The sequence below is a fragment of the Rhincodon typus genome, chromosome 5 (assembly GCF_021869965.1).
Source record: "Rhincodon typus isolate 14 chromosome 5, sRhiTyp1.1, whole genome shotgun sequence".
In the NCBI taxonomy this organism is placed as follows: Eukaryota; Metazoa; Chordata; class Chondrichthyes; order Orectolobiformes; family Rhincodontidae; genus Rhincodon; species Rhincodon typus.
This window is the reverse complement of record NC_063336.1, coordinates 89,544,904-89,556,720: the sequence shown is the minus strand read 5'-3', so window position 1 is coordinate 89,556,720 and position 11,817 is coordinate 89,544,904. Positions and strand designations below refer to the sequence as shown.

The window sequence follows — 11,817 nt, the reverse complement described above, 5'->3', positions numbered from 1 at the left end:
AGACATTTTTCCCTCCCTGCCCTTATCTGCTTTCCGGAGGGACCGCTCTCTCCGTGACTCCCTTGTCCGCTCCACACTCCCCTCCAGCCCCACCACACCCGGCACTTTTCCCTGCAACCGCAGGAAATGCTACACCTGCCCCACACCTCCTCCCTCACCCCCATCCCAGGCCCCAAGAAGACTTGCCACATCAAGCAGATGTTCACCTGCACATCTGCTAATGTGGTATACTGCATCCGCTGTACCCGTTGTGGCCTCCTCTACATTGGGGAAACCAAGCGGAGGCTTGGGGACCGCTTTGCAGAACACCTACGCTCGGTTCGCAATAAACAACTGCACTTCCCAGTTGCGAACCATTTCAACTCCCCCTCCCATTCCTCAGACGACATGCCCATCCTGGACCTCCTGCAGTGCCACAACGATGCCACCTGAAGGTTGCAGGAACAGCAACTCATATTCCGCTTGGGAACCCTGCAGCCCAATGGTATCAATGTGGATTTCACAAGTTTCAAAATCTCCCCTCCCCCTACCGCGTCCCAAAACCAGCCCAGCTCGCCCCCGCCTCCCTAACCTGTTCTTCTTCCCACCTATCCCCTCCTCCCACCTCAAGCCGCACCCCCATCTCCTACCTACTAACCTCATCCCGCCCCCTTGACCTGTTCGTCCTCCCTGGACTGACCTATTTCCTCCCTACCTCCCCACCTACACTCACCTTTTACTGGCTCCATCCCCGCCTCTTTGACCTGTCTGTCTCCTTTTCACCTATCTTCTCCTCTATCCATCTTCTATCCGCCTCTTCCTCTCTCCCTATTTATTTCAGAACCCCCTTCCCCTCCCCCATTTCTGAAGAAGGGTCTCGGCCCGAAACATCAGCCTTCCTGCTCCTATGATGCTGCTTGGCCTGCTGTGTTCATCCAGCTCTATACCTTGTTTTCCCAGCAAGGGTGGTGATCAGTAGTGATAATGGCAACTGACTTGGAGGGCTGTTTTACGGCATAGGAGAGGATTTGGAATGCATTGATTACAAGATCTCAGGGTGTCTTCTTTGGGGATTCATGTCAGTACTTGGAGATTCTGGTGAGGGCCAACTTGAGATTCAACATGGTGGAACTGCTTATTTGTACAGTATAAAATGTGACCAAACAGTTCTCCTTCACTTTAAAGAAGAAGACTTTCCATTGGACTGTTTGTAAGGCCGAGAAACAAAGCGACAAAATGGTTTTGTGGTATAACAACTGCAGCGAAAGGAGAATTTCAGCTTATATCACCAATTCCTCAAAACCTTGGCAACCATATATTTTCCAGAGTACTTAATATAAGTACCTGGATCAGTTTGGTAGTGACAACTGAGCCTGATATTTGGCATTGCACTTGAACACCTAGAGCTTTGATGTGGAAGCTGCCATTACAAGTTGCCCTGCTTGTATATTCAGTGGTAGAAGTGTATATCTGTGCCACAGCCAATTTGAAAATTTTGGGCTTTAACCTAGCAGCTATTGAATGGATTTATTTGGTGGTCAAGCACAACATCTCAGATCATGTATCTGCGTTTTGATAGCTGTCATGTTGTAAAGTGGAACTCAACTTTCTCCGCTGTTCTGTGTCAGATTCTGTAACTCAGTACCTGAACTAGTCCAGTTAGCTGTGCACTCAGATACTGTCTAATTGACCTGTCTGAGTTCTTGAGCAACTCCATGACTTGTTTCAGTTAGTAAGAGATATGCAATGCACGTACATGGGTTCATTAGAACTGCACACCCAACGGAAATGCAAGAGAACACTTTGAAACATTCCTATCTATTCTTTAGATATTTTGATACCTAACTATTCACGTTAGGGGGAGACAATGACCCAGTGGTTTATCGCTGGACTGTTAATCCAGAGACCCAGGTAATGTTCTGGAGACCTGGGTTCGAATCCTGCCACGGCAGATGGTGGAATTTGAATTCAATAAGTATCTGGAATTAAGAGTCTAGTGATGACCACGAATCCATTGCTGATTGTTGGAAATACCCATATGGTTCATTAATGTCCTTTAGGAAGGAAACTGCCATCTTTACCTGGTCTGGCCTACATATGACTCTAGACCCACAGCAATATGGTTGAATCATAACTGCCCTCTGGGCAATTAGGGATGGGCAATAAATGCTGGCCTAGCCAACGATGCTCTCATCCTCTGAATGAATCAAAAAAAAAGGGCCCCAACTCCCCACCACTTAGCAATTCAGTAGGCAAAGGAAGGGAGAATGGGATGAGGAAAAGGATCTCGGCTTTATTTGAGTGCACTATTGAATTAGATGAAAGTTCTAAATGCATGCGATGTTTAATGCTTCAGACAATAAGACCATAAGAAACAGGAACAGTATTAGGCCATTTGCCCAATTGGATCTGGTCCACCATTCTATTATGGCTGATATGTTTTTCAACTCCATTCTCCTGCCTTCTCCCATAACTCTTGATCCTCTGGCTAATCAAGAACCTATATATCTCTGTCATAAATATGCTCAATTACTTGGCCTCCACAGCTTTCTGTGGCAGTGATTTCCACAGATTTACCACCCTCATGCTGAAGAAATTCCTCCTCATCTCAGTTTTCAAGTGGCGTCCTTTTACTCTGAGGCTGTGCCCTTGGCTCCTTTTCTCTCCTATTAGTGGAAACATCTTTTCCGTGTCCATTCTATCTGGGCCTCTCAGTATTCTGTAAGTTTCAATGAGATCCCTCCTCATCCTTCTAAACTCCCTTCAAGTACAGGCACAGGGTCTTGAACCACTCCTCATGTTACGAGCCATTCTTCCTCATGATCATTCTTGCAAACCTCTTTTGGACATCCTCCAATGACAACACATCTTCATCAGATATGGGGCCCAAAACTGCTAGCAATATTCCAAATGTGCTCTGATCAGAGCCTTGTACAGGCTTAGCAGTACACTTCTACTCTGGTATTCTAGCTCTCTTGAAATGAATACTAACCTTGCACTTGTTTTCTGAGCTGCCAACTGAACCTGCATTTTAACGTTAAGAGAATCCTGAATGAGGACTCCTAAGTCTCTTTGTGCTTCAGATTTCCAAAGCTTTATCAGGTTTAGAAAATAGTCCAAGCCTCTATTCTTCCTACCAAAGTATGTAACCTCACATGTCGTCACGTTGTGTTCCACCTGGCACTTCTATCCCCACTCTCCTAATCTGTCCAAGTTCTCCGTAACCTCCCTGTTTCCTCAACAGTACCTGCCCCTCCATTTATCTTAAGTCATCAGCAAAATAAGCAACAATGTCCTTGGTTCCTTCGTCCAGATCATTAATGTATAATGTGAACAGTTGTGCTCCCAACACTGACCCCTATGGAACTCCACTCTTCACTGGCTGCCATCCTGAAAAAGGCCCCTTTATCCCCACACCCTGCCTTCTCTCAGTCAGCCAATCTTCTATCAGTGTCAGTACCTTGCCCCTAACACCAGGAGCTCTTATCTTATTTAGCAGTCTCCTTTGCAGCACCTTGCCAAAGGCATTCTGGAAATCCAAATAGATCACATCCACTGCCTCTAATTTGCTAGATACCTCCACGAAGAATTTTAACAGATTTGTCATGCATTACCTCCCCTTGATGACCTGTGCTGCCTCTGACCTATTTTACCATGCACTTCAAGCAATCTGTAATTTCACGCCTAATAATGGACACTTACGAACAGCCAAGGTCAGGCTTACCAGCCTATAGTTTCCTGCTTTCTGCTTCCCTCCACTCTTAAACAGCGGTGTTATGTGAACCGTTTTCCAGTCATTTGGGATCCTTCCTGACGCCATTGATTCTTGAAAGATTATTACCAATGCCTCCACAATTTCCTTAGCTAACTCCTTCAGAAGACTGGGGTATTGTCCATCTGGTCTGATTGATTTTATTCACCTTCCAACCTTTTAGCTTCTCCAGTACCTTCTCATTCGAATTGGCCGCTACACTCACCTGTAAGTCTCATGAAATTCTAGTATACTGCTGGTGTCTTCCACTGTGAAGGCTGATGCAAAATACCTATTCTGTTCCTCTACCATTTCTCTGTTCCCCATGACTACTACTCCAGTCTCATTTTCCAGCAGTTCAATGTCCATATTTGCCTCTGTCTTACTTTTTAAGATATCCATAGCTCTTGCAATCTTCTTTTATATTACTAGCGGGCTTATTCTCATATTTCATCTTCTCCCCCACCTTATTGCTTTGCTCGTTATCCTCTGCTGGTTTTTAAAAGTTTCCCACTAATTTTCACCACATTATATGCGTTTTCTTTTGCTTTTAGGCTGTCCCTGACTTCTGTTGTTAGCGATGGTTGCTGCTTCTTCCCCACAGTATGTTTCTTCTTCCTTGAGATGAATTTCTGCCTCTCAAATTACCCCCAGAAACTCTTGCTGTTGCTGCTCCACCATCTTCCCTGTTAGATTCCCCCTCCTGTCAACTCTGGCCAACTCTTCCCTCCTGTCTTTATAGTTACCTTTATTCAACTGTAATACTGAGTTACATCTGATTCAGTCTTCTTCCTGTCAAACTGCAGTGAATTCAATCATATTGTTGTCATTGCCCCCTGGGGTAACCGTCACCGTAAGTTTCCTAATCAGGTCTGCCTCATTACACATTACCAAATCCAGAATTGCCTGCTCCCTAGTGGGGTCTACCACAAGCTGCTCAAGACAAAAACATCTTGTAGACATTCCATGAAATCTTTTTCATGGGATCTGCTACCAACCTGATTTTCCTCAGTCCACCTGCATATCAAAGATCCCCCATAGGTAATGTAACAGTGTCTTTCTTACATACCTTTTCTAGCTCCTGATTTATTTCCTGCCCCATGTCCTGACTAGCAGAGGGTGGTGTATGTATAGAATGAGCTACCAGAGGAAGTGGTAGAGGCTGGTACAATAACAACATTGAAAATGCCTTTGGATGGGTATATGAATAAGAAGGGTTTCGAGGGATATGGGCCAAATGCTGGAATATGAAACTAGATTAATTTAGGATATCTGATTGGCATGGACAAGTTGGGTGAGGGGTCTGTTTCTGTGCTATGCAACTGTATGACTTTATGACTGTAGTGCTCGTAGGCCTGTACACAACTTCCATCACGGTCTTTTTCCCTTTGCAATTCCTCAACTCTCCCTCAAATCTACACAGATTCTATGCCTTACCAATCTATTGAGGTTGGTTGGCTCGTCGAGCTGGTTCGTTGTTGTTCCGCAGACGTTTCATTACCCTGCTGGGTAACATGGTCAGTGCAGCCTCCGATGAAGCCCTGTTGTGTTTTTCCGCCTGCTATTTAAACTCTGGAGTCCGTTGAGTTGGATTACCTCACTTCCGGTTTTCCTTCACAGTGGAGTGTATATGGGGTCGAGTTCTGTGTGTTGGTTGATGGCTTTCTTCGTGGAGTACTAGGCTTCTGGGAACTCCCATCCTTGTCTCTGCTTTGATTGTCCCAGGATCTTGGTGTTGTCTCAATCGAATTGGTGGTTCTCCTTATCCATGTAGATAGAGATGAGTGAGTATTGGTTGTGTCTTACTGCAGCCAATTGATGTTCGTGTACCCTAGTTGTTAATTTCCTTCCTGTTAGTCCAATGTAGTGTTTGTCACAGTGTGTGCAGGGAATCTTGTATATGACATTGGTCCTGTCCATAGTGGTAGTGGGTCTTTGGTTCGGGTGAGCCGTTGTAATGAAACGTCTGCGGAACAACAACGAGCCAGCTCGGTGAGCCAACCAACCGCAACATCCACAACCCGAGCTACAAAACTACTCTAAAACCTTACTTACCATTCTATATCTGTTCTTGCTATCGATTTATGGTACAGGGGCTGAGTGGTTAGCATTGCTGCCTCACAGCACTAGGAACCCAGGTTTGATTCCAGACTTGGGTGACTGTCTGTGTGGAGTTTGCATGCTCTCCCTGTATCTGCCTGGGTTTCCGTTGGGCTCTCTAGTTTCCGTCCACAGGCCAGAGATGAGCAGAATAGATGAATTGTCCAAATTAAATTAGCCTGCAGTGTCCAGGGATGTGCAGGCTAGGTGGATTACCCATGGTAAATGCGGTGTTGTGGGGACAGGGTTTGGCTTTGGTCTGCGTGGGATTGTTTTTGAAGTGTTGGTGCTGATTCAATGGGCTGAATGGCCTGTGCTGCACTGTAGGGATTCTATGATTTAATTTAGTTGAATTACTTACTAACAAGGCAACCCTATCCCCTCTGCCTTTGGATATTTAGTTTACAGCCTGGATTCCCTTGCAGTCACATCTCTCTGAAACCCACAACATTGTTCCTGCTGATTTCAATCTGTGCTTACAAACTCATTTACCTTGTTCATCTTCTGTGTGCATTTAAGTACATCACTCTCAGTCCTGCCCCTTTTCATTGTTGACCCCATCAACTCTGATCCAGAGCTCCTCAAGCAAGCAAGCAACACTTGCTTACAGATGTGTCATTATGAATTGCAATAGGATCCACAGCTGCCGCATCATACAGGTATAACATATCTCCTGGCCCTGCATTTACATATTAATCAATTAAAACCTTCTAACTGATTAAAGGTTCAATAGCATCTTAAGTTTGTTCAATACATCCTCATCAGTGCTGTGAACCTTTGATCTTTTACTTACAAATTCTGTGTCTGATACTACCTCTCTCACTAACACTTTAAGAAGGAGTAAGACTGCGAAAGCTTGAGTTTTCAAATAAACCTGTTGGACTATAACCTGGTATCATGTGATTTCTGACCTTGTTCACCCCAATCCAACACCGGCACCTCCACATAATGATTCAGAAGAGTACAACCTGATGCTTTGGAAGCTGCTTTGACTTGATTACATATGTACATGACTCCTACCGATTCTGTCATTAAATAGGATCATGGCTGATCTGTTTGTGGTCTCAAATCTACATTCCAGCCAACCCTGATAACCATAGAATTTTAACTAACAAGGAAGTCGATTCACCTCTGTCTTACAAGTATTGAATGACACCACCTCCACCACTCTCTGGGAGTAAAGAGTTCCAAAGAAATTTTTCCACATATTTGTGTTAACTAATACTTTTTATACCTGTAAATTTTTAAACCATGTCCCCTTGTTTTATTGTCTCCCACAAGGAGAAACATAAAGTCATAATATCATACAGCATGGAAACAGATCCTTTGCTCCAATGCGTCCATGCCAACCAAGTTTCCCTAACCAAACTATTCCGGCTCGCCTGCGTTTGGCCCATATCTTCCTAAACCTTTCCTCTTCACGTACTTGTCCAAATGTCTTTTAAATGTTGTAACTGTACCCGCATCTACCATTTCCTCTGTTCATTCCACAGATGAATCACCCATTAAGTAGAAAACATTGCCCAGGTCCCTTTTAAATGTTTCTTCTCTCACCTTCAAAATATGCGCTCTAGTTTTGAACTGCCCCACCTTGGGGAAAAGACTTTTGCCATCAACTTATCTATACCCCCTCATGATTTTATAAACCTCTATTAGGTTACCCTAAGGAGGTGAAAGAAGTCCCAGCCTATGCACCCTCTCCCTATAACTGAAATCCTCTCTTCCTGGCAACATCCTGGTAAATCTCTTCTGAACCCTCTCCAATTTAATAATATCTTTCCTGTAGCAGGGTGACCAGGAACTTTCAAAGAACTATGTACTTGAACCCCTAGGTTTCTCTGTTTGACAACATGACCCAGTGCATTACCATTAGCTGCATGAGTACTGTTCTTGTTTGTTTTACCAAAAGCAGTACCTCACATTTATCCAATTTAAACATCCCTTTGTAATCTTCGGCAATCTCCTTCACTGTTGACTATGCTTTGGTTTGGTCACAGTTAGAATATTGCGTACAGTTCTGGTTGCCACATTACAGGAAGGATGTGGAGGGTTTCGAGAGGGTGCATAAGTGGTTTACCAGGATGCTGGCTGGATTAGAGCTATAAAGAGCCAGTAGAAAATCTTGGGTTGTTTTCTCTGGACCAGTGGATGTTGCTGGGAGACTTGATTGAAGTCTTAAAATTATGAGATGCAAAGATAGGGTTGATGGTCAGAATCTTTTTCCCAGTGTTGAAATGTCTAATACTAGGGGGCAGGCATTTAAGGTGAGAGGGGGAAAGTTCAAAGGAGATGTGGGGGCAAGTTTTTTACACAGATAGGAGGCTGGAATGTGCTGCCAGGGATGGTGGTGGAGGCAGGTATGTTAGAGGTGTTTTAGGTAAGCACATGAATGTGTAAGGAATGGAGGGATATGGACCAAGGGCAGGCAGAAGGGATTAATTTAATTTGACGTCATGTTCGGCACAATGTTGTGGGGCAAAGGGCCTGTTCCTGTTCTGTACAGTTCTATGTATACCATCAATTTTGGTGTCATCTGCAAACTTACTAGCCATGCCTCCTAAATTCTCATCCAAATCGTTTGTATAAATGACAAGCATAAATGGACCCAGCACCGATTCTTGTGGAACATGCTGGCCTCAGGCCTCCATTTTGAAAACAACTCCCTACCACCACCCTCTATCTCCTACTGTCAAACTAATTTTGTATCCAATTGACAAGCTCTCCCTGAATCTCATGTGATCTAACTTTAGAAATAAGTCTTTTGTGAGGAACCTTGTCAAAGGCTTTTCTTAAGTGTATGTAGACAATGTCTACTGCTACACTCATTAATCTTTTTGGTGCAGTCCTCAGAAAAACTCACCCCGATATGATTTCCCAAGCGTAAAGTCATGGTGACTGTCCCTCAGTAGTCCTTGCCTCTCCAAATGCATGTAAATCCTATCTCTCAAAATCTCCTCCAACATGTTATCCGCCACTGATGTCAGACTCACTGGTCTATAGTTCCCAGCCTTCTCCTTACAGCCTTTCTTAAATAAAGGCACAATGTTAGCCACCCTCCAGTTCTCTGGCACCTCAGGCAGGGCTATAGATGATACAAATATCTCTGCTTGGAGCCCCACAATTTCTTCCCTAACTTCCCACAGTGTCCTGGAGATTTATCCATTTTTTTTTTAAGACCTCCAGCACTACCTCTTCTGTAATGTGGACTGTTTTCAAAACATCAGCATTTATTTCCCCAAGTTTTCTAGCCTCCATGTCATTCTCCTCACCAAAAATTAATGCAAAATATTCAGTTAGTATCTCTTCCATCTCCGGTAGTTCCACACCCAGTTAACCTCGTTTATCTTTAAGGGTCCCTATTCTCTCCTAGTTACTCTTAGCGTACTTTGTAAAATCTCTTTGAATTCTCCTTAACATTATCTGTCAAAGCTATCTCATATCCCCTTTTGTCCTCCTGATTTTTAAGAGCACCCCTACACCTCTTATACTCATCAAGAAATTCACTTGATCCCAGTTGTCAAACCCTGATGTGTGCCTCCTTATTTTTGACCGGTTTTTTAATATCTTTATTTATCCATTGTTCCCTACTCTTACCAGCCTTACCCTTCACTGTAACAGGAACATAATGCCTGTGAACTCTTGTTATCTCACTTTTGAAAGCCTTCCACTTGCAAGTTGTCCCTATTCCTACGAACAACCTACCCCAGTCAACTTTTGAAAGTTGCTGTCTCATACTGTGAAAATTTGCTTTACTCGATTTACGAACTTTAACTTTTATGTAGGGTCTATTCTTTTCCATAACTATTTTAGAACTAATAGAATTATGATTACTGGTCTCAAAGTGCTCCTCCACTTCAGTAACTTGTCCTGCCTTTTTCCCAAGAGAAGGTCAAGTTTTGCTCTTTCTCTGGTAGGTACATCTACATTGTGATAAAGAATATTTTCTTGAATACATTTAACAAATTCCACACCACCCAAGCCCTTAACACTACAGCAGTTTAAGTTTGGAAAGTTCAAAACCTCTTCTATTACAACCTTATTATTCTATAAATGTCTGAGATCTCTGCATATTTGTTCCTCAGTTTCTATCTGACAACCCCATCAAGGTGATCATCCCCTGTTTTCTGAGTTCCACTCATATAACTCCACTGGTTGATCCCTCAGAAATATCCTCCTGAAGTGCAGCAATAATGTTTTGCCTAATCAAAAATACCATGCCCCTCCAGTCTTGCCCTCCTTTCTATCTTTCCTAAAGCATCTAAACCCCAGAACATTGAGCTGCCAGCCCTGTTCCTCCCTCGGCCATGTTTCTGTACTAGCTATGATGTTCCAGATCCATATTCCATTACGTGCCCTGCGTTCATCTATCTTACCTGTAAGACCTCCTGTATGGCAAAAAATGCAGTTTAATTCTTCATAGTTACCTTGTTCTCTGGCTTACTCTCATCTGCCTTTTCTAATTAACTTGGTCTCTTTAACTTCAGAAGCCATCTTCTATTCCAACTCTCAGTAGCACGGGAGTAATCCCGTGACTACAACCTTTGAGGTTCTGCTTTGTAACCTCCTACCTAACATCCTATATTCACTCTGCAAAGTTTCAACCATGTCCGTAACTATGCCATTCTTACCAACGTGTACGACAACTTCAGGCTTTTCATTCTCCCCTTTGACAACATGCTGCAGCTGCTTTGAGACATCCTTGACCCTGGCACCAGAGAGGCAACACGCCATCCTGAATTTTGGCTCACAGCTGCATAATTGTTAGCTGTGTCCCTCACTGGAGAGTCCCCTATAATGATTACCCTTTTGAACCTTGACAAACCCCACTTAACAGAAGATTCATTCTTGGTGTCCAAGAAGTGGCTGCCACTTCTGTTTTCTTCTGAGAGACTATCCACCCAGCAGTACCCAAAACAGTGTATCTGTTTGAGAGAGGAACAGCCGCAGGAGACTCCTGCACTACCTTCCTATCTCTCCTGACAGTCCTGTGGTGTGATCACCTTTCTAAATCTACTAACCATTGCATTCTGTGCCTCCTGTATGCTCCTCTTTGACTCCAACTGCCTCTCCAGCCAATCTAAATGGTCTGATATGAGACAGATCCAAACACACCACCTGCAGACATAGTCTCCAAGGACAATCAATAGTTCCCTAATCTCCCACATCTGACAGGATGGGCATTGACTGCCACATTTTGCTAATGTAGACTTACCTAAAAAGACCCATACCTTTTTCAGTTCCAATGTTTGTAGACTGATTGCAGTTGACACACAATGTTGGGAGAAATTTAAGCCTATATTCTATATTATAAAACTTAAAAGAAGAAGATCAACCACCCTTCCCTTACCCTCAGTTTTTAATTTTAAGCATACAAAACAAAACATTTGAATTATTAAAATCCAGCCCTTAGCTTAAGCTCCCAGCAATTGAAAATAGCCACCTCAGATCCCTTATCAGTTGGCTCACAACTCTCTGGCTCTAAGTAAAGGTATGCCGATTCCTTGGGTTTCTAGATTCAGCCTTACAAAAATAATGGATCCAAGAACTGCTACGCATCGTTATTTAAACCACTAGTAATGAACCCTCGACAAACTAGTTGAAAAGTTCAATCTTCCAAGTTCCATGCGCACAAAAGCAACGTCTCTCCCCAGAGCCTTCAACACCTTGACAACCACATAGGCAGGTCTTTCCCAAACTTGCTGTAATACAGTGTCTCCTTTCTCACATCCCTTTTTTTTGTTCCAAAAATAAATTTTAAATGAGAAATTTTCTGCTCCTACTCTAGAAAAACTGGAAAAATTACAAGAAAAATCTCCAAGTTAGGAGCAGATGCAAGATCCACAGTACTCTCCTTCCACTTTATTTGTTAAAACATCCTTTTATCATCCACTTTGTTGAGTTCTCTCAAATTTGTATGTTTCAGTAGGGCCACCTCTAATTCTCCTGAATTCCAATAGATATAGGCCTGGGCTGTTCAACCTTTCCAC

At 43.4% G+C, this 11,817-nt stretch overlaps 1 protein-coding gene across 2 annotated transcripts in view; it reads left to right on the top strand.

The window, feature by feature from the left end:
• The window catches only part of lrrc1 (leucine rich repeat containing 1), a 156,734-nt gene that overhangs the window by 97,078 nt on the left and 47,839 nt on the right, over positions 1–11,817 (top strand). The window lies entirely within an intron of this gene.